We start from the raw sequence: 8,049 nt of genomic DNA, 5'->3' as shown, positions 1-8,049 counted from the left end.
TTTGAGTTTGAGGTAATCTCTGCTAACATTACAGGGGTTTGGGTGCTGAATCTGAACCACATTGAAGTCAATGTTAAACTTCACCCTAACAGGGTAACACCTCCTTCCCCCCTCCTCTCCCACTTTTGAAGTTTTTTTTTTTTTTTTGGGGGGGGGGGGTGAGTGCCTAGTTTTAGCAGGTACCTGCTCCCACTTCCACTCCAACCCCCTATTCAATCATAGCAGAAGACCCCCCCTCCCTGTCCACAACCTTCTGGGACATGTTTCAGGTCCCAGAAGGCTGCAGGTCCATTCACAAGCTCAGCATGACTCACGCATGCGCAGGAGGAAGCTGGCTGTGGAGCCACAGGGAGTCACAGCTGGCTTCCCTTGTGTAAACATATCGGCGTCAAGGACCTGAAGACCAGTGAAGACTGGCCCAGGTGAGGATGGTGCTGGACCCTTGGACAGATGAGTGCCCTTTTAAAAAAAGTCAGCAGCTACAGTATTTATAGCTGCTGACCTTTATTTATTTATTTTTGTTGAGCCTAAGAACCTCAATTCTGGTCATTTTCTAGGCCAATAGGCAAGGGATTTTCAAACAAACATCATGGGGGGCTGGGCACTGCCCTGGGAACTTGTATCAAAGCAAAAATAAATAAATATTAATCCCTAACTATTTAGTTTACCTGGCTGGGCACTTTCGGTCACTGAATGAATGGGGCCGGGTGATGCCACTGGTTCCTAAGGATGCAGCAGGTGCCAGAACCTGCCCCTCCCTAACAACCTTCACAGTGGAAGAAGAAAGATCATCTCTATTTTTCACTCTCCCTGCACTATCACAGCAAAGCAAAAGAGAAAACAGGAAAAAAAACAGTCCATTCAGAAGTATATCCAGTATATAAATACATACAATATATATCTAGATATATAGATATATATATCTAGATATCTAAATATCTAGATATATATGTCTAGATATCTAGATATCTAGATATATATATATTATACTGTAATTGTATTAGATACTAATAAACAGAAGTACACTGCCATCTTCAGGCCATGGTGGCATAGGTTGAAATTTCTGTGCATAAACTTGCAGGCTGCATGTGATCACTATGTCATAGCTCACATAGTGATAGTGATCACATGTTCAGGAACCACTCATTATTTACTGTTTGGTAATGAGGTTCTAGAGCTGTCAGTGATAGCCCAGTCTGACAGCTAGTATCCAAAACTGTGCATGGTATTACAGTCAAAGTGTTGCCATAGATTAATGCTTAGTCAGCACAAGGCATCATATAAAGAAATGTTAAAGTGGACCTTAACCCGGCTCAGGACATTTTTACAGCTGCTGTTAGGGGCGACTGACGTTTTTTTTAACTGCCTCTAAATGCCCTTCCATGTTAGCATATGTGTCCATTAGGGATGAGCCCAAACATCGGGTGTTCACCTGTTCGCCAAACAGTGAACAATATGCGGTGTTTGCGACAAATTCAAAAGCCACCAGAACACTATTGAAGTATATGGGACACTAACATGAAAAATCAAAAGTGCTCATTTTAAAGGCTTATATGCCTTTAAGTTATTGTCTTAAAAAGTGTTTGGTGACCCGGGTCCTGCCCCAGGGGACATGTATCAATGCAAAAACATTTTTTTTAAATGGCCGTTTTTTCGGGAGTAGTGATTTTTTTTAATGCTTAAAGTGAAACAATAAAAATGAAATATTCCTTTAAATATCGTGCCTGGGGGATGTCTATAGTATGCCTGTAAAGTGGCGCATTTTTCCCAATATCGCAGCAAAAGGACATTTCTAAAGGAAAAATTGTCATTTAAAACTGACCGCGGCTGTAATGAATTGTTGGGTCTCAGCAATATAGATAAAACTCACTGAAAAAAAAAGCATGGGATTCCCCCCCCCCCAGTCCATAACCAGGCCCTTTGGGTCTGGTATGTATGAACATTAAGGGGAACCCAGAACCAAAATTAAAAGGTCCCCCTGAAATCCATACCAAGCCCTTCAGGTCTGATATGGAAATTAAGGGGAACCCTGCGCCAAATTTTAAAAAAATAGCGTAGGGGTCCCCCCCAAAATCCATACCAGACCCTTATCTGAACATGCAACCTGGCAGGCTACAGGAAAAGAGGGGGGATGAGAGAGCATCCCCCTCCTGAACTGTGCCAAGTCACATGCCCTTAACATGGGAAGGTGCTTTGGGGTCTGACACCAAAGCACCTTGTCCCTATGTTGATGGGGACAAGGGCCTCATCCACCCAACCCTTGCCCGTTGGTTGTGGGGGTATGTGGGTGGGGGGCTTATTGGAATCTGGAAGCCCACTTTAACAAGGGGACCACCAGATCCCGGCCTCACCCCCTATGTGAATTGGTAATGGGGTACATTGTACCCCTACCATTTCACAAAAGAAAGTGTCAAAAATGGTAAAAAAGACAAGAGACAGCTTGGGACAAGTCCTTTATTAAGAAATAAAAAAATAAAAATGTCCCGCAATGTAAATTCACGCCTCCCGACAGACCGAAAAAATCCCGCCCCCTCTGATGCCACGGGAAAGCCACGGGGAAGTCCCTGTGGCATAAGAAGGGGGCGGGGTCTCCCTTTTACATCACCGGGTGGCCCCACCCTCAGCTATATAAGAACTGTCACAAAGAAGAAGCATCAGTCGGCGGGAGCCTCCCATGGAGGTGGAATGGTTGCAGCTCTTTTTTTTTTCGGTCTGTCGGGCGGCATGAATTTACATTGCAGGACATTTTTATTTTTTTTTAATACAGGACTTGGTAGGGGTAAAATGTACCCCATTACCCCATTACCAATTCACATAGGGGGGAGGCCGGGATCTGGGGGTTCCCTTATTAAAGGAGGGCTTCCAGATTCCGATAAGCCCCCGGCCCACATACCTCCACAACCACCGGGCAAGGGTTGTAGGAATAAGGCCCTTGTCCCCATCAACATGGGGACAAGGTGCTTTGGGGTCAGACCCCAAAGCACCCTCCCCATGTTGAGGGCATGTGGTCTGGTACGGTTCAGGAGGGGAGGGGGCACTCTCTCGTCCCCCCCTCTTTTCCTGTGGCCTGCCAGGTTGCTTGCTCGGATAAGGGTCTGGTATGGATTTTGGGGGGGACCCCTACGCCATTTGTTATTTAATTTGGTGCAGGGTTCCCCTTAATTTCCATATCAGACCTAAAGGGCCTGGTATGGATTATAGGGGGACCCCCATGCTTTTTTTTCCTTTTAATTTTGGTTTAGGGTTCCCCTTAATATTCATACAAGACCCAAAGGGCCTGATAATGGACTGGAGGGGAACTCATGCTCTTTTTTTCAATAAATTTTATCTATATTGCCGAGACCCGACAATTCATTGCAGCCGCGATCAGTTTTAAATGATAATTTTTCCTTTGGAAATGTCATTTTGCTGTGGTACTGTTCTAAACACGGGAAAACTGCGCCACTTTACAAGCATACTATAGACACCCCCAGGCACGATATTTAAAGGAACATTTCATTTTTATTGTGTCACTTTCAGCATTAAAAAAATCACTGCTCCCGAAAAAATGGATGTTTTTAAAAAAAATGTTTGCATTGATGCATGTCCCCTGGGGCAGGGCCTTTAAAATGAGCACTTTTGCTTTTTCATGTTCGTGTCCCATAAACTTTAAAGATGTTCGTGTGTTCTTCCGAATTTTTTGCCTGTTCGCATGTTCTGGTGCGAACTGAACCAGGGGGTGCTTGGCTCATCCCTAGTTTCCAAAACAACAGTCTGTGCGTCCAGGAGCAGAAGCTGTTGAGCTGTAAAAATGAAATACGGCAAAAAACGCTGCTAAACGCTGTTATCCGTGTTTGGCGGAGGGAGTGTTTTTTACTGAACAAATGCCAAAAAACGCTAATGCCAAAAAACACCCATAAATGCTATTCAGGTGGCTAACAGCATGTTTTTAATGCTGCTTTTTCCTGGCAGCAGAGCTGGCGTCTTTTAAACATCCTGTGTGCATGAGGCCTAATTGTTAAAGTTGTCCTCCCTTCTTCCTCCCTTTTTTACCAATGAACATTCCTTTTTTGTTTTAAATGACTTCCATGTGTCTCTCCTAGATGAGACTTTGTGCCTGCCCCCTGCTCATGTCCACTCCCATCCCCAGAGAGCCCTGCAACACGTGTGCACATGTGCAGGGTACCCGGTATCTACACATGAGTGAGGTTTTCCTGTGCACATGCACAGATCATTAATAAGGAAGTCTGAAACTGTCCCTGTTTTTGTGCATGTATGAAAATTCCACTTCGCATGCACAGATGTGCTGCCAGGCTGTGCCCAGACCCAAAGGCTGGGCACAGTTTGTGGGCACATTGCCTGCATTTGGCAACCTCTTATTCTGCATTACTCATGCCCTGTACACACGGTCAGATTTTCTGACGGAAAATGTGTGATAGGACCTTGTTGTTGGAAATTCCGACCGTGTGTAGGCTCCATCACACATTTTCCATCGAATTTTCCGACACACAAAGTTTGAGAGCAGGCTATAAAATTTTCCGACAACAAAATCCGTTGTTGGAATTTCCGATCGTGTGTACACAAATCCGACGCACAAAGTGTCACGCATGCTCAGAATAAATAAAGAGATGAAAGCTATTGGCTACTGCCCTGTTTAGAGTCCCGACATACAGTACGTGTTTTACGTCACCGCGTTCAGAGCGATCGGATTTTCTGACAACTTTGTGTGACCGTGTGTATGCAAGACAAGTTTGAGCCAATATCCGTTGGAAAAAATCCTAGGATTTTGTTGGCGGAATGTCCGATCAATGTCCGACCGTGTGTACGGGGCATGAGACTGTATGCACACAGGACATTTTTGCTTCAATATTTTAATCAGTAACATAAAACTAGTAGGCAAATAAGGATTTTTCACATGTCTTTGGCTTTCCTTTTCTTGTGCTGGGTTAGTGGTTAAGAAAGAACCTGGAGCCAGTGGGTCACCATAATAGCTAGGCAATAGATATTCTCAATATGATCAGCAATGGCAGTCTTTGTGTTTCTTTTTTTTTTTTTTGAAAGCAGAGTTGCAGCCGCAAATTTTTTTTTTCAAAAGTCAGCAGCTACAAGTATTGTATGTGTATACCACAAACGACACCCCAAAATACATTCTGCTACTCCTCCTGAGTATTACGATACCACATGGGAAAAAGGGACTTTTTCACACAAATTACACATCTAACTTGTTGATTACCTATTACACTTTTGAAGGCCCTAGAGCACCATGACAATGACACGTGACACTTATGTGGCACTGATGACAGATGGCACTGATACATGGCACTGATGGCATGTGACACTGATGACAGAAGGCACTAATATGTGGCACTGATGACACGTGACACTGATGTGGCACTGATGACAGATGGCACAAATACGTGGCACTGATGACAGATGGCACTAATACGTGGCACTGATAACGCGTGACACTGATGTGGCACTGATGACAGATGGCACTGATACGTGGCACTGATGACACGTGACACTGATAACAGATGGCATGTGACACTGAAAGGTGGCACTGGGGACAGATGGCAATTATAGGTGGCACTGGGGACAGGTGGCACTGGGGACAGATGGCACTGATAGATGGCACTGGGGACAGATGGCACTGACAGGTGGCACTGGGGACATATGGCAATGATAGGTGGCACTGGGGACAGGTGGCACTGATAGGTGGAACTAGGGACAGATGGCACTGACAGGTGGCACTGGGGACAGATGGCATGGATAGGTGGCAGTGGGGACAGATGGCACTGGGGACAGGTGGCCCTGGGGACAGATGGGCATGTGTGTTTGTGTGTGTGGCACTGTGTTAGTGTTCAAACACTCACGCTGCAGCTGCAGGTTGCTCTCCCTCCTCACACGCGGTCTCTGTGTGAGGAGGGAGAGCCGGCAATAAGAAATGATCTCATATATGAGATCATCTCTCATTGGACACTCCAATCAAGTGCTAAATGGCCACTGTGATTGGCCATTTAGCACGATATGTGATTGGCTGTGTCCAAGGGACACGGCCAACACAGATTTCCCCTGATGTGCATCCGCGCACAGGGAGGAAGTAAACAGGAGGATGTCCAGGGACCCCCTCCTGGCAATTTCTGAGCTGCGCTGTAGCCATCTTTCGGCTATAGCGTGGGCGCATAGTGGTTAAGGGATGAATGGAGTGAAGAATTTACAGAGTCTGGTACCAGTGGTAGAGTATTTTATAAAGATTTTCCTTGTAAAGAGTGCAGATCCAACTTTTGCCGCCTAGGATCAGATAGTCTGCCATGTTTTGAGAAATAGCTCTTCCTCCAGAAGATTCTTCCATTTACACATATAAGAGTGCTTCCCTTGCACATGGTATTTCCTGTAGAACTGTCACCAAGCATGTGGGAGTAGTCTCTGTTGGTGCCAGACAACCTATTTAAAGAATGCCTTTAAAGTTATTTTTCCTTAATGCCAAACCTTGAGGCTTTAGAACCATTTTAAGGTTTTCCCTCCAGGAGGAGAGGTCATCTGATATGTAAGTGGATGAAGACAAGGAGGGCTGAGAAACACAGTAAGCAAACAGGGATGAGTCTCTGAGTGTAGCCCTCAAGATGTCGATGCAGTGGGGGAGCTCTGCCTGTATGATGCTGGTGAGTCCCAAGGCTCGCCTTCATATTTTCTTATAGCAAATCCTTTCATATTTTTTTTCGATGCAGCATCTCGAATGAACAAACTCACTTTGAGTTGGAATGCAGCATCCCCTCTAACCTAAACTGCTTGTACAATTGCAAATGATAGAAGGTTACACACATGAGAAAACATGCTCAAGCTGTGAGCCTAAAATTAAACTGATTTGTTTTACATCTTCTTTAAATAGATTTATTCTTTAATGTAGTGTAAAAAGTCAGCATGATACATGCTCATTGTTTTACTTTGACCTGCTGTACCTAGAAGTGAGACTTTAAACATGCCATGCATTTTGAGTATATTGCCCAAGTTCTGCTGATGAAATAAACATCCTGTACTGTCTAGCTTCTCTTAGCTTTGCTGCCTTTACTGCTGGTCAGCTAAGCCTCTCATCTGCTGCAAACCAAATAAACAGTTGAATCTTTACAAGCTTTACAGCCTGCAGTGTTCTGATGGAAAGCTGTGTCTCTGCAGTAACACAGGGATATTCAGTAACAGCTCTGAGCCCAGGCCAACCAAAGAAGAGATAATTCATCTTCCAGGAAGGGTTTTAAAAACTGGTAAATTAGGTTCAAGTGACTTACTACTGTTTTTTCGCTGTCTAATAAGTAACCTAGTTTAACTCTTTACAGGAACTATTACTATTATACAGCTCAGTATTTGTTCTTACATAAGCATCATATTATAACACTTTTTAGACTACAAACCAGGCATGTACTGGCCATCGGGACTACTGGGAGTTTTATGGTGGGCCGATGGCTCAGTGGGCCGGTTTCAGTGACAGCCTGTCAAAGTAATGACTGCGGCGCTCACGCAGGCATTAATTTGAATACCGCTGTACTGCCCAGTGGTATCGCTGGGGAGTGGCTTTTGGAGCTATAGCCCTGAATCACCGCTGTTCTGCTCTCACTGTGCAGCCACGGGCATCAGAGAGATGACATCATCTCTCACTGCCCGCCCTCTCTCTGGTGACCTAGGCCTGATGTAAGGAGGGGTTCTCTGGGGACTCGGAGGTAAGGAGGGGTTCTCTGGGGACCCTGATGTAATTGGGGGGGCTCTCTGGGGACCCTGATGTAATGGGGGGCTCTCTGGGGACCCTGATGTAAGTGGGGGGGCCCTCAGGGGACCCTGATGTAAATGGGGGAGGCTCTCTGGGGACCCTGATGCAAGGGGGAGGCTCTCTGGGGACCCTGACAGTAAGGGGGGGCTCTCTGGGAACCCTGATGTAAGTGGGGGAGGCTCTCTGGGGACCCTGATGCAAGGGGGAGGCTCTCTGGGGACCCTGATGTAAGGAAGGGGCTCTCTGGGGACCCTGCTGTAAAGAAAGGGCTCTCTGGGGACTCTGATGTAAAGGGGAGGCTCTCTGGAGAC

This window comes from Aquarana catesbeiana, linkage group LG02 (assembly GCF_042186555.1).
Source record: "Aquarana catesbeiana isolate 2022-GZ linkage group LG02, ASM4218655v1, whole genome shotgun sequence".
Classification (NCBI taxonomy): domain Eukaryota; kingdom Metazoa; phylum Chordata; class Amphibia; order Anura; family Ranidae; genus Aquarana; species Aquarana catesbeiana.
This window is presented reverse-complemented; position numbering follows the sequence as displayed.